This window comes from Natator depressus, chromosome 5 (genome assembly GCF_965152275.1).
Source record: "Natator depressus isolate rNatDep1 chromosome 5, rNatDep2.hap1, whole genome shotgun sequence".
Lineage (NCBI taxonomy): Eukaryota > Metazoa > Chordata > Testudines > Cheloniidae > Natator > Natator depressus.
In genome coordinates, this window is record NC_134238.1 from 7,126,720 (window position 1) to 7,154,123 (window position 27,404).

Consider the following 27,404-nt stretch of genomic DNA (forward strand, 5'->3'; position numbering starts at 1 on the left):
CTCTGAAATACTCATAGCCTGTGGCTAGAACACAGTTTTATTAAGTGAAGGTTAGAGTCAGGAGCAGTGAAACTGGTAGGAGGAGAAGCGGACCCAGTGTAATACAGTTACTTATATGATATCCTAACCCATAGCTAAGTGTAGTGTCAGCTCCAAAAGGCTTAAGAGGATAGAACTTCCACCTTGGTTGCACTTTGTTCCACCTAGCCGAACAATTCCTTTGTGTGCCACAGTCAGAAGCATCATTAAAGGAACTGTTATAGAAATTATGTGTAAGCATTACGGATAGTCTAGAGGAAAAAAAGTTGCAAAAAATGAAAGCCACCAGTGGATTTTATGTATCATGCCATTTCATAGAATCATAGAATATCAGGGTTGGAAGGGACCTCAGGAGGTCATCTAGTCCAACCCCCTGCTCAATTTGCATTGAACACCTTTTATCCACGGCTTTCAAAACCCTTTAATATATGCCATGCCACTCCAGGATAGGGATGTATTATGAGCCCCATTTTACAGAGGTGTCAGTATTGCGGTTCAGTCACTTACCCTTAATCACCCTGAGTTAGAGGCAGAGTCGAGTAAAGATCCCAGGAACCCAATCCATCCCTTTATTGGAAACGTGTCCATTCTGGTATTCGATACTGGGCCTAATTAAGCAACCTCTGTCTAGCAATCTGTCATCCTCACCATTGTGGCATATGAGCCCCAAAATAAATGACTGTCGGGAGCTAGGCTATTGGTGTTTGTTGAATCAGGGTCATTGCAAGAAAAAGTCCATTCGTGGAAGCCTTAAGGAGGGTGGGATTCCAGGCCCCACTACAGCATCCCTATGCCACTGTAGCAGCATAAGGGAGCCACAAAGGCCCTTTTGCTGGCCCGTGGAGAATTCCTCTGTCTTGCAGACACTGATTACAGCTGCAGTAGGCTGCCTTGGGGCTTCCCTATAGCACATGGGTTTTCAACCTGTGGTCCACGGACCTCTGGGGGCCTGCAGACTATGCCTCAGAGTTCCCAAGCAGTCCATACCTCCATTCAGAATTTTTTAGGGGTCTGTGAATGGAAAAAAAGATTGAAAACCACTGCTCTAGCACTGAGAGATTGAGAGATTCTCTGGTGAGGCCGGCTTTGGTGGGGTGTGTGAAATAGTGCATCTTCTGGACCCTTCCATCTAGCAGAGAAAGGCAGAACAAGAACCAAGGCACATTTCTTTTACAGTGAGGGTGATTAGCCATTGGAACAAACTACCAGAGGAAGGGTGGCTTCTCCATCCCTTGCTGTCTTCAGGTCAAAGCTGGATGCCTTTCTAGAAGATAGGCTTTAGCCACAGAAATGCTATTGGGCTCAATACCTAGTAAGTGGGTGAAACTCTCAGGCTTGTGTGATCTTGAGGTATAAGTCAGCTGACATTCCTTTTCCATTCAGAGAAACAGGGGAAGCCAGACTCACTGCCTGGTTCCTGCTGTACTCTCAGGACAGTGAAAGTGTGACAGCCGCCATCTTGGCCAAGGAGCAGGGAAAGAACTGGGGACCCTCCAGAGCTAAAAGCACAAGCTGCAAAAATGCCACAGCTCTAGAATTGGGTGCGGCAACAAACTCATTGACTCTTTGGATCGGCACCGAGTGGAGGGCCAGTAACACACCATCACTAGTGGGTTACGAAAGCATGGGCTGACCCTTACTTGGGGTTCAATGAAATGTCACAACTACAGCCATAATACAGAGCACATTATTATGTAAATAACCACTGATAGCTACTCTAGCTTACAAAGATCCCAAAGCCTTTCTGCTCCATGCATGATGGAATTATCCCATCCATCACTGACATGCCTCTAGAGGCGGAAAGCAGTTTAACACCACAGAAAAAAACTGAAAAAAGGACAAGGGAAATATGGTATCAAACTGAAACTGCAAAGTGTATATCAGAAGGGAGAATGTACAGCTCCAAGCTGGAATCTGGCCACCATGCTGGGGTTAATCCCCCTGTGCCAATGAAAAGAATCATTCATGGCTATAGGATGTTGCCTTTGAAATTTAGCACAACAGCATTGCTCCTAGAGAATGAGGCTGATACTGACTCCGAAGGGGGAGCAACACCTACTAAACCACCATAGTTACTTTTTATAGTTCTCTTGGTTTTCCAGCTAGGTCTCCCATCCATGCACAGATCCACTCTCACTCTGCTTTGCATATGTGTGAGAGCCACCATCTTTGCTGATACCAGGAGTCGAACCAGAGACCTGTAAACATGCATTTCCACAGCTTGACCTGAATAGCCAGCTGCCAGGGCATGTAGCAGACTGCTCTTTTCTGTGCAGCAGGCCTGGGGGTACAACTGTAGCACACACTGACCAGTTATACATGCACTTAAAGAAAGGGGGGAGGCATATTTTAAAATCTAAACAAAGAAAACCCTAAAATAGCTTTTCTGTAGAAAAACCATAGATTATAATTTTAAACAGCAACAATTTCATGTGACATATCTGCAAGAAATTTGCTTTTGCGGTTTTGATTTGTTTCACTGAAAGAAAAGGCAGTCCCCAAGCAAACAAATATATATTGGGGCAGGGAGATGAAACTAAGCAAAAGGCACTGGTGAAAATGTGTTTATCGGGATCAAGCAGACCTGGATTCGGTTCCCACCAATTCCAGTACTCTGTGCTGTGGAAGTTCTTATACTGCCCCCATCATGGGAGCATCTGAGCACCCTCAGTGCATTCCACACCATGACTAACATATATCACAGGTGGTTTGCTAATCTGTATTGTCTATGTTGCCTGTTTAGATTGTAAGTGTCTTAGAGCAGGGACTGTCTCTTGCTCTGTGTACATTTAACACAGCTAAGCCCTTCAGTGCTGCAGTAATACAAATAATGAAGCACATTTAACACACCAGGATAAAGCAATGGGACCTGATCCTGAAAGCTGCTGAGCATAGACTCATAGAACTGGAAGGGACCTCACGAGGTCATCTACTCCAGTCCCCTGCACTCATGGCAGGACTAAGTTTAATCTAGACCATCCCTGACAGGTGTTTGTCGAACCTGCTTTTAAAAATCTCCATTGATGGAGACTCCACAACCTCCCTGGGCAATTGATTCCAGTGTTTAACCACCCTGACAGGAAGTTTTTCCGAATGTCCAATCTAAACTGCCCTTGCTGCAACTTGAGCCCATTGCTTCTAATCCTATCCTCAGAGGCTGCGAATAATTTTTTTCTCTCCTCCCTATAACAGCCTTTTATGTACTTGAAAACTGTGATCAGATCCCCTCTCAGTCTTCTCTTCTCCAGATGGAACAAACCCAGTTTTTTTCAATCTTCCCTCTTAGGTCATGTTTTCTAGACCTTTAATCATTTTTGTTGCTCTTCTCTGGACTTTCTCCAGTTTGTCTACATCTTTCCTGAAATGTGGCTCCCAGAACTGGAAACAATACTCCAGCTGAGGCCTAATCAGCATGGAGTAGAGCAGAAGAATTACTTTTCGTGTCTTGCTTACAACACTCCTGCTAATACAGCCCAGAATGATGTTTGCTTTCTTTTTGCAACTATGTTACACTATTGACTCATATGTAGACCCACTATGACCCCCAGATCCTTTCCTGCTGTACTCCTTCCTAGGCAGTCTTTTCCCATTTTGTATGTGTACAGCTGATTGTTCCTTCCTAAGTGGAGCACTTTGCATTTGTCCTTACTGAATTTGATCCTATTTTCTTCAGACCATTTCTCTGGATCATTCTGAATTTTAATCATGTCCGCCAAATCACTTGCAAATCCTCCCTGCTTGGTATCGTCTGCAAACTTTATAAGTGTACTCTCTATGCCTTTATCTAAATCATTGATGAAGATATTGAACAGAATCGAACCCAGAACTGATCCCTGCAGGACCCACTCAATATACCCTTCCAGGTTGATTGATAACTATCGCTGGGCAGGGTTTTCCAACCATTTATGCACCCACCTTAGAGTAGCTCCATCTAGGTTGTATTTACTTGTAGTTTGTAAGTCAGGTCATGTGAGACAGTAAAAAAAGCCTTGCTAAAGTCAAGGTATACCACATCAACTGCTTCCCCCTATCCACAAGGCTTGTTACCCTGTCAAAGAAAGCTATTAGGTTGGTTTGACACAATTTGTTCTTGACAAATCTATGTTGACTGTAACTTATCACTTTATTATCTTGTAGGTATTTGCAAATTTATTGCTTAATTATTTGCTCCATTATCTTTCTGGGTACTGAAGTTAAGCTGACTGTTCTATAAATCCCTGGGTTGTCCTTATTTCCTTTTTTATAGATTGGCACTATATTTGCCCTTTTCCAGTCCTCTGGAATTTCTCCCGTCTTCCATGACTTTTTGAAAATAATCACTAATGGCTCAGATATCTCCTCAGTCCGCTCCTTGAGTATTCTAGGATGTATTTCATCAGGCCCTGGTGACTTGAAGACCTCTAACTTGTCTAAATATTTTTTAATTTATTCCCTCCCTGATCCTACCTCATTTTCACTGGCATTCACTATGTTAGATGACCAATCACTGCTAACCTTTCTGGTGAAAACTGAAACAAAAAAGATGTTTAAAACTTTTGCCATTTCAACAGGTTTTGCACTTACTTGTGGTATTTTGTCACCTGCCCCCTTCAAACTTAGTTTAAAGCCCTCCTACTAGGTTAGCCAGTCTGTATCCAAATATGCTCTTCCCCGTCCTCAATAGTTGGACCCCATCTCTGCTTAGCAGTCCTTCTTCCTGGAACAGCATCCTGTGGTCAAGGAAGCCAAAGCCCTCCTAGCAATACCATCCTCACAGCCAGGCATTCACCTCCAGGATGCATCTATCTCTGCCTTGGCCCCTACCTTTGACCAGAAGGATCATAGAGAGCATCACCTGCACCTCCAACTCCTTCATCCTTACTCCCAGAGCTCTGTAGTCACTTCTGATCTGCTCAGGGTCAGACATTGAAGTGTCATTAGGGCCCACATGGATCAGTAGCATGGCGTAGTAGTCATAAGGCCAGATGATCCTCAATAGTCCCTCCATAACATCTCAGTTATGGGCCCCTGGCAGGCAATATGTCTCCTGGAATGCCATGTCAGGATGACAGATGGGCGTCTCTGGCCCCCCTCAGAAGAAAGTCACCAACCACCTCTACCCTACATTTACTCCTGGGAGTTGTGGCTGAGATCCTCCCAACTTTGGGAGTACAGAGCTTCTTCTCCTCCACTTTTGGGGTTGGTTCCTCATCCCTCATTTGCCAGGGCAGAATAACAGTTCTTCATGACTGTGGTGGGTGCGTTGGGAGTGGGGGTGGAGCACTGACTGCTGCCAGACGTAACCAACAGCCATGTCCTCCTTGTGACAGAGCCATATCCTCCTCCCCCGGTGGTGTGACAGCAGTCCTCTCTAGCTGGATAGCTTCCTCAGCCTTGGATGTCTCCATGTGAACACTGTCAATGAATTCCTCAAAGGCACGGATGCTCCTCAGCCTAGTCACCTCCTCCTGTAGCTCTCCCACCTGCTTCCTAAGAGATTCCACCAGCAGACACCTTTCACACTGGATGCCGAACTTTCTGTGAGTGGGAAATGAAGGCCATAGTCTCTGCAAATCCACACCAGGATCTGGGTAGAGGTATCCAGGGTCAGGTTCTCTGTCTGGATACAGGTGCAGGTGGAGGAAACAGAAGCGGGGTTGGCATTTGTGAGGCGGCCCTTCCTAACCATAGCAACTATATGATGACTCAGCATCTCCCAGGAATGCTGTGTGCTCAGCAACCTGCAGGAGAACATTCATTCTGTATTTTCCAATAGCTGCCCAGCACCCTTGCAAGATTGTGCCTTAAGTTTGGGGTAACATATGGGGTAACAGCTCCAGAGAAGATTGATTTTCACCTTTTGGGTGCTTACAGCATGATAAAAAACATTCCTCTATGCTTCTGAATTAATTCCTCAAAAGTTCCTGTACCTGCACACCCATTTGTTTCCTCATTGTTTTTATTAAACAAGAAAGGCAAGCTTTATTACTGCGCAAACGAAAGCATCACCAGAAGATAGATACTTCCTGGATTCTTATTAATCTCCAAGAGTTATGAGTCCGCCTAAGTCCCACAGAAATTAACATACTCTACAGCTTTCTTTCAGCAAATCACAGAGCCTGTGATACCCTGCACGGAGAAACAAAAATTAGAAAAGATCTGTGCTGTGAGGAGGGTGGGTGAAGTCAAAATGTGTCTGTGTGTATGTGTGTCTTTATTCTCATATATAAATAGGGCTAAGTTCTGTATGGAATTTTACCCCATCTAGCCCTGTTGTGTACAGTCCATGGAAGAATTTGACTTTATACCATACAATGGTGCACCATGGAACACTAGCCATAATCAGATTAATAAATCAAACTTATTTGAGAGTGATCCCAGAAAATATAAATAGTGTAGAAATGTACTTATATTTTAGTCTGATTTTTACTACTCTGCAATATAAGAATATCCTCCCAAAGCTTTGGGCATCCTTATTATTTGTATTACGATAGTATCTAGATGTAAGGATCAGGGTGTGGGCAGTCATGCCTAATGGTTAGAGCCAGGAACCTGGCACCAGAGCTGGAGTCACAGTCAGGAGCCCAGCCAAAGGTCAGAGCTGGAGACAGAGTGAGGCATCAAAGCTGGAGCCAGGATCAGAGGTAGGGCATAGGAATGGGGACCTGGAGCGAGGCAGGAAAGCAGGAACCAGGAACAGATGGGGGTCTGGGGTAAGGAGGATAGGAAGCAGGGTGTGAGGCTGGGCTCGAGTCAGACAAGTAAGCAGGATTCATAGTAGCGGCCAGACAGGGATTCACGTAGCTGCTCAGACAACTTCCTATGTCTCTTTCTGGCTTAAGTTGTGCACCACAGCCATACGGTGAGGCTGGATGTCTCCCGCATTCAGGAGCTTTGTTGGCAGGGCCCTTTGTGAGTTAGAGTTTTGCTAGCCCCCTTCTCCACTGATTTGGGTGAGCTGCCAGTCTGAGCAGTTCCTGGGCACCCCTGGTCTTCTGTTTGAGGCACATGATTCCTCCCAGGGAGGCCCCGGAAGACAGCAGGATTCTGTTGTGGAAGGCACAGTCAGGGAGCGTTTCTGCCCCAAAGAACTTCCAGTCTTCGTCAGGTTTGCTTGCTTGTGAGGGGAAGCAGCAGCATTGCTGGGTGAAGTGACTGGCCCAAGTTCACGTAGCAGGTCAGTGGGAGAGCACACTTATCTTGTGAGTCGCAGCCCAGAGCTCTATCCATTAGGCTTTTACAAAATGCACCAACAAGTTAACAGACACAGCAACCATCCCAAAATCAAAACATCCCAGCTGGAAAAGAGATGTATGCAATTGCGATGGGAACATCAATCACACACCCAGCCACCTATCTCCCGTCTCCTCCTGGGCAAAGGAGGAGCTTTTGGTCCTGAAGCTCAGCATCATTGGTTTGTATTGCAGTAAGGGAGGAAGGGAGTTTCAAAGGGTCTAAAGTGACTGATCTCATGCTAAAAGTCCAAGGATTTCACACAGCAATAGCTGAGTTCCGTGGGGTATATCTTTACAGCACAGTTGAACCATGGATGAAGATCATGCGGGTTTTTTCTCTAGGATTCTTTCGTAGTCAGTTGTGACAATTGAGAGAGAACTTGTTTGTTCTTTAGGGGGAATTGTGGGAAGGACATAGGCGGACTATCAGCACCAGAGTGATTTTGTCAGCATCCTCATTACAAAGTGGATGAGTTCCATCCCAAATTAAACCAGGTCCCAGGCTTAAGCCACATTTCCAGTGGGCTAGCCTGGGCTTAAAGCATCTCCAAACCCACATCAGAGGTTTCTCTATATGGATGGCAGGGGAGACGGTCTAAAACCCTGGTAAGAGTCTGGTTTAAATGTGCAGTGCAGACATGCCTTGTGAATCATCCACTAAAGGTGAAGTTTGGCTAGATTCTCAGCTGGCGTAAATTGGTGTAGCTCCATTGACCATGTGTAACTTCAGTGAAGCTGTGCTGATCTACATCAGCTGAGACTCGTCCTTTCTGACAACTCCTTTGACAGTAACGGCTGCCCAGAGGAATAAGACTCAACCGTTCTTTATTCCGGGTTGCCGAGTTTAGCATTTGCAATGTTCCCCCTTTAACAAAACATTCCAGCACACGCACACACTCCATGATTCTCATTTATGCTCTCCCACTACCCAATTAATGTCACATTAAATTATATACCTGCAACAGCTTTAATTTCAGACCACTGCACTGTAGCTTTTACCCTCTACGTGGCCTCCACTACCTTTATGGGAAAGTTGTATAGAACTGGATCGCTGATGAGAGCTTTCTAGAGGTTTTGGACCCCTCTATGCCATTTAATAGAAAATTAGAACCCTGGAAGAATTCTGAGGGATGGTTTGTCATATCTAGAGTAGGAGCTCCATTTGGAATTTTTTTACAGTATATTTTATAGACCCCCTATTAAATTTCTATGGAATAAAAATGTGGTTAAAGTGCTATTGAGGGATCCAGGCACTTCCTGTGTGACCCTGGGCAAGTCACTTCATCTCTCTGTGCCTCAGCTCCTCATCTATAAAATGGGACTAGTTCACTTCCCTCCCTCCTGGGGGTTTTGTTATGATAAATATATTAAGAACTGAGATGTTCAGATACTAAGCTAATAATGCCCATATAAATACTGTAGAAAGACAGATTAAACCCCTATTGGTTTGGACCCTACTAAATTCCAGAGGGCTTTCTGATCAGAGTATCACAACTTAAACAGAACCAGACAAGTATTAGCAATCTCAGTGCTTACACAGTTCTTCCAAAATGCCAGCATTCTACCATTGGTACTTTCCTCAGTCAGTTTAAGCTATGAATATAGCGTTAGCATTTATTCCTTTATTGCACTCTTACTTCCAACTTCACCGGGCTGCTGTATCTCTTCCGTTAATTGAAATTCACTCAGTTGTATTTCCTCCATTTAGCTGAAAACCAACATTTCCACCCAAAACATTTTGAAAGAATTTTTTTTGACCAGCCTGTGGTACAGTCCCCCGCGGGCCTCGTGGCTAGAGCAACTAGATTCCAGTCTCACACCTCCTAAGCAAAAGGGGTTGAGATGCCTGGCCCCTAATCTTAAGATGAGGGCATCACAATCTTGGTCTGCTTTGGGACCTTGCTGTCAACTGGGAAGGATACGGGCACTTGGACTCTCCCTCTCCTCTGGGTCCCAGCCCAGGACTCTCTTGGGGAGTAGCATTGTCAGAGCCCTCCACACAGAAGCTCCTCGTCTGCTGCCTTGGGCCACTTCCTGTTCGTACTCTCCTTCAGTTTGGGCCACAGCCACTATTGTCCAAACAATCAGGAGCCTGACAGTTCAGAGATGAGTAGATTCCCTCAGGGCCTGTCAGTTCTTGATGGGAGTTGGAGAAAGCACTCCTGTGGGCTTTGCCAGCAGTATGGTTCTGTCTCAGGCGCAGCCTTCCAGGAAAAGGGTTTGTTCACTCTCCCTACATAGCCTGGGGTCCTGAGCTCCTTTTAACCTGCTTCTCCAGCTGGAGCATGCTCTGCAGGCCTGAAGAGGCAGGGCTAACTGGGTCCAGTCTTGTCCTTTTAACCTCTTTGGGCTCAGTGTGGGATTCGAACCCCCTACCACTCAGCCCTACTCTTTGTACCGTTTGAAAGACAGGCTGACGCTCTCCACCAGTGCACAGCCATAGAGGTAGCTCTAATAGTTCTTAAAAGGACAACCATTAAAATCAGGTCGGTGCTGGTGGCAGAGGCCTAGTGGTAAACATTGCTGTGATTTTGTCTCCTATCTCATGATTCACCAGGACTACAGGAAAATCACTGGAATGCCAAAAGTCTCAGCTGTTCAAAAAAGCATAACACTATACATTCATAGAGTAAGGCCAGACAGGACCATTGAGATCATCTGGTCTGACCTCCTCTCTAACACAGGCCTAGAGCACCCCTGAAATAATTCCTGTTTGAACAAAAGCATAGCTTTTAGAAAAGTCATGAAATCTTTATTTTAAAGTTGCCTGTGATGGAGAATCCATCACAACCCTTGGTACATTTTCCCAATGGTTAATCAACCTCACAATTAAAATGTTACTCCCTTTTTCCAATCTGAATTTGTCTAGCTTCATCTTCCAGCCATTGGATCGTGTTATACTTTTCTCTGCTACACTGAAGAAGCCATTATCAAATATTTGTTCCCCATGTACTCACGTATAGACTGTGATCAAGTCACCCCTCAACGTTATTGTTGTTGAGATAAATAGAATGAGCTCCTTGAGTCTATCACCATAAAGGCAGGCTTTCCAATCCTGTAATCATTCTTGTGGCTCTTCTCTGAATGCTCTGCAATTTATCAACACCTTTCTTGAAATTGTGGACACCAGAACTGGACACAGGATGCCAGCAATGGTTGCACCGGTTCCAAATTCAGAGGTAATAAAACTTCGCTACTCCTTCTCAAGATCCCTCTGTTTGTGCATCCAAGGATCACTTTAATCCTTTTGGACGCAGTGTAGGATATGTCTACACCACAAATTGAGGTGTGATTGTAGCAGGGATAGGCATACTAGCTTTATTAGCTACCTAGTTAGGATGGGTAATAATGACAGTGAAGATGGGGTGGCATGAATTTCAGCTCAGACTAGCCACTCAAGTACTTCCCTGGGGTGCACAATAGTTTTACATTGGGGTGACTGCCCTGTGCTGAAGTCCATGCTGCCATGCCTCTCACTACTATTGTTACCAATGTTAGCTAGATTAAAAGCTGGTGCAGGTATGCCTACCTGTGATTTACACCTTCATTTGTGGTGTAGATGTACCCTGAGGCTTGGTGAGAACACAGACCATACACCAGATATATAGCATGTTAAACAGCCAAGACACTGCATGTGCATTCAGAGATGCCGACAACATCAGCCAATGATTTGCAGAGACAATTGTAGTAAGGCAAGAGTGTATTATGTCCTTACTATTGTTTGCCCTGGTCATTGACTGTGTCATGAGGAAAGTAACTGCAGAGGGCAACTGAGGAATTTTATGGGCAAATGATAAAGCACATTTGGATTACCTCATTTTTGCTGATGACATTTTCAACACGTTGCTCAACAGAAGCAAAGACCCGCATTTTGCAGATACTGCAAAACAAACAGGTTTGTTCATTTAATAAGGAAGACAAACTATACGGCTACCGATGTCCCAAAAGTGACCACAAGAGTGGACAAACAAACTATCGAGGGAGTGAGATGTGCAAAGATGGTGACACTATGCCAGATATCAAGCAACAAATATCAAAGGCTGCCAACAGCTTACATAATGTGAACAGATTTGGAAAAGTGGCATGACTGGCACTGACACAAAGACATGAATTCTTAGTCATCATGTCTGTCCTCCTTTGTTGAGCAGAGTCCTGAAAATCTGTAGCAGAAATTGATCAGAAAATTAATGCATTCAAAGTCAATGCCCGTGGAAGATCTTCAGAGTTCCTTGGAAAGAATTTCTTGCCACATTGGAAATTCTAAGTAGAGCAAACCAATCTAAAGCATCAAATATGGTACAAAGAAGAAAAGGTAGAGGAAGAACATATTTAGGACATGCTTTAAGGATGCTACCAACACAGCTTCCAAGGCAAGTGATGATATGGACAACACTATCTGGAAAAAAATGAATACGGTGACCTGGAGAAACATGACACCGACCAATAGAGAAAAATGCTAGACCCATCAATGTGACACTCAGAAGCTTGAACAGACCAGCACAAGACTGAAATAAATGGTGGAAACTGGTGGATGCCCTGTGCACTGGATGGTGTGGGAGGATACAGAAGGAGCAGCAGCCAAGACCAGTCTGCCTGTAACTAATAGAGTACTCAGATATACCCATGTGTATTTATACTGCCACTATATGCCTTTTAAACTCTATTACTGAAAAGAGTGACATACAATGTCTATTACCAATATTTATATTAGGACTGAATCCCTGGGAGCGATGCCCATCAGTATAAAAACAAAAAGCACATCTTGTTTTCTGAATAAGATCCAGTGCATATATTGCCCAGGACAAATTGCAGACAGCTTGTTTATGACCAGCAGGTTATTTCTCCATGTTTGCTTTACAAGCTAATAGAGTTATATGGAGCCTTTCTCCGGGAATGATCCCAAAGTGCTTTATGAACTGTACAGATGCAAACATTTAATTCACCTCTGCCATTGCAATGGAGCCATTTCTGGGGTGCAGGGGTAGGAATCAGGCAGACAGAAATTGCACAGAACATGTGGCTGGTGAGGAAATGGTGGCCATGGACTACATGGCAAACCCCAGCTCTTCCAGAAAGTGCCAGTGGATCTTTAGGGACAAATCTATGCCTGCTTTTTGCATGGGAGTGCAGGAAAGGGGGTGGGGGGACAGAAGGGGGACTTCTAGATGCTAGGGATATTTGCAGTCCTTGCTTTTCCCTTGAGCACAGGGACTGGAGACAGTGAGAAGTGGGTAACATGACCCAGCACATCTCTCCACACTGGCCATGAGAACTGGCTGGCTGCAGAGAGGAGCACATGCTGTAGGCATGGTGAAGAGTGTCCATGTAACCCATTGGTCAGTGTTTGTTACATGTCCCCCGTCCACAGAGGATTTGGGTCTTCATTGCCCCATCTACAGAGCTTGCTCTTTAACTCAAGCTGTACAGACTCATGATTCTTGTTCTGGAGGTCCGTGGTGCTGGCTAAGATGGCAGACGTTACATGCACACTCTTTTGTGTGGGTAGTGCACTAACCTAAGCCACAGTTGCCCTCCAAAAGTCCACCTGGGTTGATGCAGCTCTTCAGTGGCCAAAGAGGGCTAGAGCCTAATGGACAAAATCTGGTCTTGAATGTCTGCCCTGACCAGGTAGTCCCCTTGCCTTTAGCAGGTGACTCTTAGACCCATCGACCATCATAGATCTTGTTAAAGCCAATCATTGTGCCAAGCCCCCTCTTTCCAACTGTGCCCCTTTGTGTCGTAAATAATAACTTGGGGCTGTGGTGCTACTACCCAGGCATTAGACCACATGGCAGCTCAGAGCCAAGTCACGTGAACTAAGAGATCTCCCTTGTAGCTGCTCTATGCCGAAGGGAGAGAGCTCTCCCATTGACATAATTACACCACCCCTAATGAGCAGCAGTAGCTATGTCAGGAGGGTGGTGAAGCACTGGAATGGGTTACCTAGGGAGGTGGTGGAATCTCCATCCTTAGAGGTTTTTAAGGCCCGGCTTGACAAAGCCCTGGCTGGGATGATTTAGTTGGGGTTGGTCCTGCTTTGAGCAGGGGGTTGTACTAAATGACCTCCTGAGGTCCCTTCCAACTCTGATATTCTATGATTCTATGAGTCTATGTCAGCTGGAGAAGCTCTCCCCCTGACATAGCACTGTCCACACCGGTGCTACTGTTGGTGTAAGTTTTGTCACTCAGGGGGGTGTTTTTTCACACCCCTGAGCGACATAAGTTATACTGACAAAAGTGCTCGTGTAGACATGACCTCGAGCACAGAGTTCCCTGGAGGGGCAGGGTTGGGGATTTCTGAACAAGGAAATGTTTTGCTGATGTTTTTGCCTACTGTGTTCAGGGAAAGAGGATCGTGCCTACATTTGTTGTAAACAAACAAGATTACACTGATAATAAGAAATGACTCTTCTCGCTGATTTCTCGTCCTAACAGAAAGAACCCTGCAAGGCCCGAAATATTGCTTGGGGCAAAGGAGGCAGCGGTATCAGGAATACAAAGAGCACTTTCCTGAATCCAGCTGACTTGAGTTCCAAAGGGATTGCAGCATTTCTCCTCTCAGATGGAGCATGGAAAGTGCTACCTCTCCCATCCCCCCCCATCCCGTATTTGCAAGTAAATCCTTTCAAACATACCACTGCCCATGTCTGTTCAGTGATCAATGCCTCACCCCTACTACTGCATCAGAAGCCATTATTTTGCTGGTGACGTTTCCATATGCAGCTTGACATTTCCTTTCTGAAGAAGCCATTGCTTCATTATCCCGCTTATTTATTGTTACTCTTGGATCGATGCAGTTAGAGATCAGGGTTCTGGAAAAATCGCGTGCGACCATGGAGGTTACTTTAACACGGCTGGAATTAAGGATCTATGTAAGATCCTCAGAGCGGGGACCCGCAATTTTTTATTCATCTTAAAAATGATGGGTGCCCTTGGGGCTATGTAACTAAGAGTGATAAAGATACAGTACTGATCTTCCTCACAGCAGTGTGAATCAGGAGCAATACTACTATCGTCAATTCAGTCAGGGAGATGTAAATCAGGAGCAGTAATACTTAGCCTCTACATAGCATATTTCACCCATAGATTTCAAAGCACTGCATAAACCAAGGTAAGCGTCAGCTCCTTTTTGCAGATGAGCCCATTGAGGTATGAGGGAAATGGCTTGTCTAACATCACATTGCAAATCAGCAGCAGGAATAGAACCCAAGTGTCCCAAATCCTAGTACAGGGTTTTTTGGGCCAAACCAATCACTAATTGAGTGGGTTTTGGAAGGAACATCCCATATGGGCAGATTGCTCCATAATTGTCCACTAGGAGATTTCTCTGAAGCATCCAGTACTGACCAAGGCCAGAGACAGGATATTGGACTAGATGGACCTTAGGTCTAATTTAGGATGTGAATTCCAATGTTCTTAGGTCATATTTCAAGTAACTCGGCAGTCTTGATTGGCATATTTTGTTCAATATGATCCAAGCATTACATCTGGTGAGTATCCAACTGATTAACAGGGCATTGTGAAATTAAGTTTCAGAGTAGCAGCTGTGTTATTCTGTATTCGCAAAAAGAAAAGGAGTACTAGTGGCACCTTAGAGACTAACCAATTTATTTGAGCATAAGCTTTCGTGAGCTACAGCTCACTTCATCGGATGCATTCAGTGGAAAATACAGTGGGGAGATTTATATACATAGAGAACATGAAACAATGGGTGTTACCATACACACTGTAAGGAGAGTGACCAGGTAAGGTGAGCTATTACCAGCAAGAGAGCGGGGGGCGGGGGGGAAACCTTCTGTAGTGATAATCAAGGTGGGCCATTTCCAGCAGTTGACAAGAACATCTGAAGAACAGAGAGGGGTATGGGGGGGAGAATAAACATGGGGAAATAGTTTTACTTTGTGTAATGACTCATCCACTCCCAGTCTCTATTCAAGCCTAAATTAATTGTATCCAGTTTGCAAATTAATTCCAATCCAGCAGTCTCTCATTGGAGTCTGGTTTTGAAGTTTTTTTGTTGAAGAATTGCAACTTTTAGGTCTGTAATTGAGTGACCAAAGAGATTGAAGTGTCCTCCCACTGGTTTTTGAATGTTATAATTCTTGACGTCTGATTTGTGTCCATTTATTCTTTTACGTAGAGACTGTCCAGTTTGACCAATGTACGTGGCAGAGGGGCATTGCTGGCACATGATGGCATTTATCACATTGGTAGATGTGCAGGTGAACGGGCCTCTGATAGTGTGGCTGTCAAGGTTCCTCCCCCACTCTGAACTCTAGTGTACAGATGTGGGGACCTGCATGAAAACCTCCTAAGCTTACTTTCACCAGCTTAGGTTAAAACTTCCCCAAGGTACAAATTAATTTTATCCTTTGTCCCTGGATCTCCACTGCCACTACCAAACTCTAACTGGGTTTACTGGGAAACATAGTTTGGACACGTCTTTCCCCCCAAAATCCTCCCAACCCTGGCACCCCACTTCCTGGGGAAGGTTTGGTAAAAATCCTCACCAATTTGCATAGGTGACCACAGACCCAAACCCTTGGATCTGAGAACAATGAAAAAGCATTCAGTTTTCTTACAAGAAGATTTTTAATAGAAGTAAAGAAATCCCCTCTGTAAAATCAGGATGGTAGATACCTTACAGGGTAATTAGATTCAAAACATAGAGAATCCCTCTAGGCAAAACCTTAAGTTACAAAAAAGAGACACAGACAGGAATAGTCATTCTATTCAGCACAGTTCCTTTCTCAGCCATTTAAAGAAATCATAATCTAACACATACCTAGCTAGATTACTTACTAAAAGTTCTAAGACTCCATTCCTGTTCTATCCCCGGCAAAAGCAGCATACAGACAGACACAGACCCTTTGTTTCTCTCCCTCCTCCCAGCTTTTGAAAGTATCTTGTCTCCTCATTGGTCATTTTGGTCAGGTGCCAGCGAGGTTACCTTTAGCTTCTTAACCCTTTACAGGTGAGAGGATTTTTCCTCTGGCCAGGAGGAATTTTAAAGGGGTTTACCCTTCCCTTTATATTTATGACAGTGGCTGATGTGATTAGGCCCTCTGACGGTGTCCCCTGAATAGATATGTGGACACAGTTGGCAACGGTCTTTGTTGCAAGGATAGACAGCTGATTTAGAACAACTCATCCTCAGCTCTCGTCCCCTAATGCCCCTACTCTACTTGTGCTACATTGATGACATCTTCATCATCTGGACCCATGGAAAAGAAGCCCTTGAGGAATTCCACCATGATTTCAACAATTTCCATCCCACCATCAACCTCAGCCTGGACCAGTCCACACAAGAGATCCACTTCCTGGACACTACCGTGCTAATAAGCGATGGTCACATAAACACCACCCTATACCGGAAACCTACTGGCCACTATGCCTACTTACATGCCTCCAGCTTTCACCCTGACCACGCCACATGATCCATCGTCTACAGCCAAGCTCTGCGATACAACCACATTTGCTCCAACCCCTCAGACAGAGACAAACACCTACAAGATCTCTATCAAGCGTTCTTACAACTACAATACCCACCTGCTAAGTGAAGAAATAGAATGACAGAGCCAGAAGAGCACCCAGAAGTCACCTACTACAGGACAGGCCCAACAAAGAAAATAACAGAACGTCACTAGCCATCACTTTCAGCCCCCAACTAAAACCTCTCCGACACATCATCAACGATCTACAACCTATCCTGAAGGACGACCTATCACTCTCACAGATCTTGGGAGATAGGCCAGTCCTTGCTTACAGACAGCCCCCAACCTGAAGCAAATACTCACCAGCAACCACACACCACACAACAGAACCACTAACCCAGGAACCTATCCTTGCAACAAAGCCCGTTGCCAACTGTGTCCACATATCTATTCAGGGGCCGCCATCATAGGGCCTACTCACATCAGCCACACTATCAGAGGCTTGTTCACCTGCACATCTACCAATGTGATATATGCCATCATGTGCCAGCACTTCCCCTCTGCCATGTACATTGGTCAAACTGGACAGTCTCTATGTGAAAGAATAAATGGACACAAATCAGACATCAAGAATTATAACATTCAAAAACCAGTGGGAGAACGCTTCAATCTCTTTGGTCACTCGATTACAGACCTAAAAGTGGCAATTCTTCAACAAAAAAATTTCGAAAACAGACTCCAATGAGAGACTGCTGGATTGGAATTAATTTGCAAACTGGATACAATTAACTTAGGCTTGAATAAAGACTGGGAGTGGATGGGTCATTACACAAAGTAAAACTATTTCCCCATGTTTATTCCCCCTCCTCTCCCCCTGCTGTTCCTCAGATGTTCTTGTCAACTGCTGGAAATGGCCCACCTTGATTATCACAACAAAAGATTGTCCCCCCTCCCTCCGCTCTCCTGCTGGTAATAGCTCACCTTACCTGGTCACTCTCCTTACAGTGTGTATGGTAACACCCATTGTTTCATGTTCTCTATGTATATAAATCTCCCCACTGTATTTTCCACTGAATGCATCCGATGAAGTGAGCTGTAGCTCACGAAAGCTTATGCTCAAATAAATGTGTTAGTCTCTAAGGTGCCACAAGTACTCCTTTTCTTTTTGCACTTACATTAATAGACTCCAAGGCCAGAAGGAACCACTGTGATCATCTAGTCTGACCTCCTGTATAATGCTGGCTAGAGAGCTTTTCCCCAAATAATTCCAAGAGCAGATCTTTTAGAAAAACGTCCCATCTTGATTTAAAAATTGCCAGTGATGGAGAATCCACCACAACTCTGGGTAAATTGTTCTGATGGTTAATTACTCTCAGTGTTGTAAATTTTCACCCCTTATTTCTAGTCTGAATTTGTTTAGCTTCAACGTGCAGCCATTGGATCATGTTAGACTTTTCTATGCTAGATTGAAGAACCCATTCTTACATATTTGTTCCTGTCAGAGTTCCCTCCCCAATCTGAACTCTAGGGTACAGATGTGGGTACCTGCATGAAAGATCCTCTAAGCTTATTTCTACCAGCTTAGGTTAAAACTTCTCCAAGGCACACATTATTTGCCCTTGGAGGGTACGCTGCCACCACCAAGTGATTTAACAAAGAAACAGGGAAAGGACCACTTGGAGTTCCTATTCCCCCAAAATATCCCCCGAAGCCCTTACACCCCTTTTCCTGGGGAGGCTTGAGAATAATATCCTAACCAATTGGTTACAAAGTGATCACAGACCCAAACCCCTGTCTCTTAGGACAATAGAGAAATGAGTCAGGTTCTTAAAAGAAGGATTTTATTTTAAAAAAAGGTAAAAATCACCTCTGTAAAATCAGGATGGAAAATAACTTTACAGGGTAACAAAAGATTCAAAAACACAGCAGAACTTCCTCTAGGCTTAGTTTCAAAGTTACAAAAAGAGGAATAAACCTCCCTCCAGCAAAGGAAAAATTCACAAGCAAAACAAAAGATAATCTAACACGCCTTGCCTGGCTCTTACTTACAATTTTTGTAACATGAGAGACTTTTAGGATGATTTATAGGAGAAGGAGTTTTCTGACCTGATGCTTCTCTGCTTCCCAAGTGTACACACACAACAAAGCCTCCCCCCCAAAAAAAAGATTTGAAAGTATCTTCTTTCCCCATTGGTCCTTTTGGTCAGGTGCCAACCAGGTTATTTGAGCTTCTTAACCCCTTACAGGTAAGGAGGAATTCTAGGCTACCCTTAGCTGTATGGTTATGACAGTTCCCCATGTAGGTATTTATAAACCATAATCAAGTGACCCCTTAACCTTTTCCATGTTAAACTAAATAAATTGAACTCCTCTAGTCTATCGCTGTAAGACATGTTTTCTAATCTTTAATCATTCTCGTAGCTCTTGTCTGAGCCCTCTCCAATTTATCAACATCCTCTTTGAAATGTCGACATCAGAACTGGACACTGAATTCCAGCAATGGCTGTACCCATGCCAAATATAGAGGTAAAATAACCTCTCTGCTCCGACTCAAGATTCCTCCGTTTATGAATCCAAGGATTGCACTCGCTCTTTTGACCACATTATGGCATTAAGGAGCTCATGTTCAGCTCACTATCCCAAATTCTTTATCAGAGTCACTGCTTCTTAGGATAGAGTCCCCTATCCTGTAAGTATGGCCTACAGTCTTTGTTTCTACTCTTAAATGAATGGGAATATTTCCACTGACTTGGATGGGTTTTGGATCAGGCCCAATTAGGATAAACTTTACTTAGTCTGACTCTGTAAACTCTTTGGTACAGTGTTTTTATTATGTGTGTGTAGAGTGCACAGCACAGTGACATCTGATCCTAACTAGGGCCTCAAAATGCAACAATAATACTTTTGCAAAGTTGGCAGTTTCCCTGTAAGCCTGATATCAATTGTTTCAGATGCCACATCATGGATCCTAAGCCATGAAGATATCCTATTATTCATTTTTAAAGCCATACAGCATGCAAGACCCTTATAAAATGGTGAAAGGGGAATGGAGACATCAGACCCAGCTATACTCAGATTGTGTACAAATCTGGGGCATAATTAATGTTCTTGTGCATCCACACAGTGACTATAAATAATGAGCACTTGTAAAAACTAAATCACAAATACACCAAATGAATTTTTAAGCAACGTTGACACAGGAGCGCACTTGTTCTTTAAACATGCAAGCACACAAATGTGTGCATGCACACTAAATATTGGTTAATTCCTTCCCCTTCCCGTTTTCCCTTTGCAAAGACTCAGCTCCATTGTGGTGTAGTATAGAGATCAACACTGACAGCAGCATCCTGGTGCAGGATGCTAAGATAGTTGAGATGATTAAAAACCCCAGAGTCTTACCTCCATTTTTTTTTCATTACTCAGAATTATCTTATTATTTCCTTGTGCTCTCCCACTCCTGTCTGTTGTACCAACTTCTTGTTGATTATCTGTTACTTAGATTATAAGTTTTTCAGGCCAGGAATTTTGTTTTCTTTATACAGGTGTACAGTGCTTAATGCAATTGGGTTTCAAGCCATGAGGGCAGCCACTGGGCATCATCATAATATTAAACCATCATCGTCTTCATCTTAAGGAGGGTGATAAACACATTGAAACAAAGGAGGATAGAAATAATGTAAAAGGAAAATGACAACAACAAACCCTTCTAAAGTGGAGTTTATGTTAACTGGCAAATTAAAGTAGTTTGAAGCATTTGCATCCACAGAACAGTCCCCGTTGGTTGAAGTTGCAGGATCCTAATTGGTCAATTCATTCCACAATTTAGGAGTGCTCCTGGATTCCTCACCGATGCTAAATGCACATATAGCAGGATATGCATGTAACTCTTTCTACCATATCCAGTTGGCTGGAATGCTTTGACCCATACTACGTAATGATGACCTGGTCTCAGTTGTACACATCATCACTTCCTCTCTGGATTACAGCAATTCAACACACTTGGTCATGAAGCTATACGCCCTTAGGAATCTCCCTGTAATACAGTCATTGCAGCATGTCTCCTCAGCTACACAGGTCACCGCAGGTACATCAGACCCTTCCTCAGCTCTCTTCACTGACTTTCCATAGCATATCAAGTCAAGTTCAAGTCTTTGGTCCTTATCTTTAAGGCACTCAGTGGTTTGAGACCAGGATATCTGAAAGATTGCCTTATAAAATAAGGGGCTCTAACCAATATCCTCCCTCTGAAAAAGGGACTTGGATAACATCTGATTAAGATTGGTTTGAAGAACCACTCAGTTTCAATAATAAAGTTTTCATTTGGATTTTTTTCACTGTGTATCCTAATCAAAGTTTCCAAATTTTTGCATGATTTTTTTAGAATGTTTGCCAAGGGTCTAAGCAGGCCAAGGTCTCTTTACTCAAAACTCTGAACCATGTTGTAAAGGTACACTCTTACCTCTAGGGCACCCCCCATGGCTAGACGTGGAGTTGCAGGCACACTTTGCCTTTCTCTGCCTCCCTGGGGGCCACTTCCTTGGCCTTAAGGATCAGTGCCAGCAGGTCTCGTCACTAGACTGTCCCACCAGGTCTTCTATGTCTCAGTCCTCTGGCCAAGTCACCAACAAGGTAGTGCTCTTCCAGGGTTCAGCAATACCAAAGCTCCTTTGTCCCTCCAGGGCTCAACTCTGATCAATAAGTTCTCGGTCCCTCCTGGAGCTTGATTTCAATTCTTCCCCCTTTTTCAGGTACTGGCTCCCCAGGCTTTTCTCTGCTGGGAACCTAAGTACCTCTTAACCTAGCCCTCTGACCCTCGTTGGCTTCTATCTCATTTCCTGGTCCTCACAGATCCTAGCTCGGGGCTCCTCTCCACTCTGTGGCCCCACAACAGGAGTGAATCCATCTCCTATAGCTCTGCTTTCTGACCACAGCCAGCCTCAAATTCCCAGACCTTCCTGGAGGCTGTTCCCCAGGAGAAGGAAACTCTCCAAGCTCTTCTCACCTAGATCTCTCCCTTAGCTCCTTAGACAGCCTAGCTCTGCCCCTTCTGGCCAGGAGATAGTTAATCAATCACCTCCCAGGTACAGAGCATAACTAATTAGGGACTTCCCATAGCCTTGCAGATTGTAGGATTAAAACCCATCATACATGTTTAACGTTATACAGTAAGAGAATCACACTAATAACTTATCTGTCATTGAAAAGCACCCCCCATCAACACAACATATATGGCTTAATTCATGTTAGTATATAGGCCTCTTTGTTTGCCGGAGGTAGAATTCTGGGTTTTATTTTTGATGCTCTTATATCCTTACTAATACATGTGAACAAAGAACAAAACCACTGTGTGTTGCATTTCCCACAACCAGATGGGGCTTTTAGTACAATGAGAAAAAGTAAGGAACAGAGCGAAAGTGTTGCTGAGTCTGGTAAGAGTGCAATATACGAGCATACACTTGAAGACTGCCTCGACTTTTATCTCACGCTAAGGTCAAGCAGCCAGTTGGAAGGGGCAAGGGGAATGGAGGGGAAGATATAAGAAACACTAAAAGCCAAAGAAAAGCCTGGCATTGGCAGGAGCACAAACTCACTCCTTACCCCTCCAATGGGATACAAAAGAGGTGGGACCAAAACCCCCAGACTCAAGACCCTCCGAAGTGGAACATCACCATACATTGTAAGGGGTGGGACCAAGGGCATGCACTGCAGGTATAATTATGTCTGCTAAGCAGGAAGGACACTGGAAAAAAGGCTCTGTGGAGTCAGAGATATGGATACGCTTGCTTGAAACTAACCCCAATAAACGTCACATTGCCTGCACCTCGGCCTTCCGGTCTTCTGCTTTCTATCTGCGTGACAAGAACCTGGGTAGGGGTGAAGGGAAAACCCCTAACCCCTGAAATTAACACAACAGCAGTTTAAGCCTACACAGGGTGAAGAATGAGGTCTTTATGGGCACCATATTTCACCTCTACATTTTCTGTACAGCGGTTTACTCTGGTGGTAGGTGTTATGTCCTGATATACCGCAATCTCTTTGAAGCAAAGTGCCGAGGCTCAACAGTGAAATAGAAAGCTCTGGCTGAGATTTTCAAAGCCACCTAAGGGGATTAGGGAATTGGGTATTATTGATCACGTCTGCACTATGTGAATGGTCACACAACACTGCGAAATGGTAGGCTCTCTACTGAACTATGGTGAGGCAAAGTGGCTGTAAAACCTTTGACTCTGGCCAGCTGTGTATAGAAATCCCCAGGTGGCTTACGCCATCCCTACTGGCTTCAGTATTCCCATTAGTCCTCTGCATGAAGGGGAACAGAGAAAAATGGTCAAGGACATGGAGTTCAGTAGGAGTTGAAAATCTTCTGTAAATCAGGCCACTTACTTAGGCACCTAAAGGAAGATTCAGGGTCCTTATTCTCAGCTCCCCTGTACCTTGTGTAAATCATTTATCCCAGTGCAAAATGAGTGCAAAATTGGGGTACAAGACTCCCTGGTCAGAATGGTAAAATTGCACACCCATTTGGCACTGGGTAAATGTTTGTACAAGGTGCCGGCAATGATGATCCTTGGGAGCCTAACTTGAGACACTCACTCTTGAAAATATTGGGTCTGATTTGGTGCTGCACCTCCAGAAAGTTCAGCTCAGAAGCAGCAAGGGGCAGGAAGTAGAGAGAGGGGCAGAACTGGCATTACAACACCTTTATGCCCTCTAGATTCTGGATTGCTCTAAGGGACAGTGCCTCGCATAAGTTAGAGTAGTCCCTGGTTGTTCTAACTCAATCGATTCACAGAGTTTAAATCCAGAAGTGATCATTAGATCAGCCACTGTATCACAGGCCAGAGAATCCCACCCAGTGATGCTACGTTGAGCCCAGTATCTTGTGTTTGACTGAGCAAATCATCCAGAAAGGTTTAGCATCTTGATTTGAAGGCATTGAAAGATGGAGAATCCACATGTCCCTTCGTACTTTGCTCCAAACTTAAATAACTCAGTTGCCTCACAGTTGAAGAAAAATGGTGCCTAATATCTCATTTGAATTTGTCTGGCTTCATCTTCCTGCCATTGGTTCTCATTATGCCTTTCTCTATTAGATTAAAGAGTCTTTTATTACACAGCATTTTATCCTTCTGAAGGACATGTACACTGTAATCAAGCCATCCCTCAGTCTTCTTTCTGATAAGCTAAACAGATAGAGCTCTTTACATCTCTCATTGTAAGGCATTTTCTCCAGCCCTTGAATTATTTCAGTGACTTTTTTCTGAACCCTTTCCAATTTTTCAAAATCCTTTTTAAAATGTGGACATTAGAACTGTATGCAGTAATCCAATATCAGTCTCACCAATGCTGTATAAAAAGGTAAAGTCACCTCCATACTCTTACTTTCTATTTCCCTGTTTCTACATCCTGTGATCACATTGGCCCTTTTTGCCACAGCGTCACACTGGGAGCTCATGTCGAGTTCTTTGTCCGTTATAATCTCTAAATCTCTATCAGATCACTGCATTCCAGGATACAGTTCCCCAGGATATGCTACCCTATGTAGGTATGACCTACTTTCCTTGTTCCAAAAAGTTAACTTTACATTTGGCTGTAGTAACATGTATTTTGTTTCAATGGACCCAAGCTACAAAGCGATCCAGTCATGCAATATGACTACCCTGTCCTCATCATTATTTACAACTCTGCCAATCATGGTGTCATGCACAAATTTTACTGCCATGATTTTATATTTACTTCCAGACCATTGATGGAAATGTTGAATAGCACTGGGCCTAGTAACAATCCCTGTGGAACCCCACCAGAAACATCTCCATTCAATAATGATTCTCCAGTGACTTCTCCTTTTTGAGATCTCTCAGTTAGCCAGCTCTTTACCCATTTCACATATGCTCTAGTGAAATTGTACAGTGCTAATCTTTTTAAAATCAGAATACTGTGTGGTGTTAAATCAAATGCCTCACAAAAATCTAGGTATGTTACTTCTATGCAGTTTCATTTATCAGCCAAATTTGTAATCTCATTAGAGATTGAAATCAGATTTATCCATTTTCCATAGAACCATGTTGACCAGCATTAATTATATTCCTATCCCTTCATTTTTTATCATTTGAATCCCATAAACGCTATTCCATTATTTTGTCAAGGAATGATGTCAGGCTAATTGGCAAATAGTTTTATCCGGGTCACCTGGTTTGCCTTTTTTAAATATTAACACAATTCATGCTCTTCTATTCTTCTAGAATTGTCCCTGCTATTCAAGGATTTATTCCAAATTAATATTAGTGGACCAGAGTTCTCCTTAGCCAACTCTTTTAGGATTGTTGGATGCAAGTTATCTGGTCCTGCTGATTTAAAAATGTTTATCCCTAATAGATGTTGTCCGACACTATGCTCAGTTATAATGGGCTGGAAAATACTTTATCAACCTCATACGATATGAGTACAACCTCCTCATACTCCAAGCATTTATTCAATATTTCTGCCTTTTCTGCATTATTATTTTCAGTTTTACCATTTCACCTAGTAATGGGCCTATATCATTGATACAATTTCTTTTGCTAGTAATAAACTTAAATTTAGCCCTGTTAACCACAGAGTTTTCTGCGATGTCTTTAGCTTCCCTTATCAACTTTCTACTCCTCATAGCTTCTAACATATATCAATTGCTATCTATTATCCCCTATTTTACATTTGTTATATATCACTTTTTTATTTTATAATTATTGCCTTCACCAATGAAAAAGGATGCATTTATAGCCAAAGTTGTCCTCTTTCTTGATTGTGAAATCATGGCTTTTTGGCCATCTAATAAATGCTTTTAAGAACTCCCCTTTTAATTCATATTTTTTTCTGTCTAAATGTCTAAATTATGGCAGACTCTATGGGCTTTACTTCATCTTGATTCCCCATAGTATCATGTGCTACAAGCCTTTCCACTCCTGCTTCCCCCTTCTACTCCGCCCATCCCCACCCCACCCCATCTCACCCCACCTCACATGCCTCCTATGCCAAGACTTGGAAGGGGAATAGCATGGGGCCATCAGGCCAGTACCAGGGGAATTCTCCCCAAGCCATCGCAGCTCCAGTACAGAATCTATACATTGATGGAGCTATATATAGGGGATGCAGTGGGTAATATAATCTGTCCCCTTGGACCTAACCTTTGTATAGAACAGGCATGTTGAGAAGTTTACTTACTGCTTGGAAATTGCTTTAAAGTCTTCAGATTAATGATACGCCAGAAGTTGAAATTATTGTTGTTGGTGGAGCGTGTGTTGGTGTACTGTGGGTTTGCGTAGGAGAAAAGAGCTGGAAGAAAGAACCCGCAGTAACATATGATCCCTTTAACTCAGTCAGACAGCCTGACCTAGTTTTGACATTCTCCAGAGGAAGCCCTCACTCTCTTTCCCCACTGCCAAGTGGGTTGTCTAAATAGAAAGGTCTCTAGAGCCCTCCTGACTTAACCCACATCGGAGCTCAGGTGTGAGCAGTGAGCCAGTCAAATTTGTAGACTTTAGCAGGCTCTGCAGAGATGCCAGTGAAGCCAGAGGTGAGGAGATGGGAAATGTGCAATTCAAAGAATGCGACATCCTTGGATCAAATTGAATCTATCTGTGTTGTTATACTGCGCCCATCACCGTGGCATCTGAACACCTTAAGACTATGGACTGACACTGATTTACACCAGCTATCACCCTATTACCTCACCAGCCTTCCCCACAATTGTATTACACAGTACAATATTTTCTTCTTTATTAATTATTGGGACTGCATTTTTTCCCCAAAATATTAGTGCCATTTTGGGCGGATCTATTTTACAGGATTCTGACCCCCCGACACACACATCTCCCCTTCCCCCAGCAAAATAGATGTCCATTTATTTTCTAAAATATCAAGAGACTGAATTTATTGTTTGCATTGAGTTAAGTTAAGGGAAATTCTGACCAGGATGAGAAGGATACATTTTCAAGCAAGACGAAGAGGAGGAGATGGAAGTACCCAAAAACCTCATGATCCCCAGGGAGGTGAGATTGTGTACAGTCCCTATGATGGGATGCAATCTGAAAGTTGGCTTGGCAACAAGGAGGGGTGGCAGGGAGTTTAGATTTGTCTAGCTTCTATTCAGAGAATCTCCTGACATTTTCATATTTACGTTCTCAACCTTAACTTTGCCTGATGGATGGATTTTCGCTGTGGGACTATGTACGTTGAGATTGCCAGCACAGACCACTGCAACGAATGGAACACCTCATGAATACAGGGGTCTGTACTGCTGTATCTTGATGCAGGATTGAGACCAGCACTTGTATCTCAGTTTCCCTAATGTTTTGGGATCCTTTGGGTTCGACATAAAGGTCAGGATTTAATCTCCTAATCTCAGAAGCACTTCTCATTATCTGGGGACAAACCCAGAACAGGCAATTCATGCACATTTATGAACTGGGGAGTAATAATACCCTGGTACCTCCTGAGTGCAGCATGTGGCCTATTTATCTCCATCCCATCTCCACTCCCAACTGCTAGCTGAAAAAAAGTGAGTTGAGAAACAAATTGGAAGAACAAACCATCCCTTTTTCAGTGTCTTGTTTTGCTGTAATCTCTTCCTCTTGTCTGCCTATTGCTAATGCAAAACCCAGTCTTTCACATAGTGCTTTCTTCTGTCTATAGCCTTCATTTAGGACATATTATGGCCTGATCCAAAGCCCAATGAAGT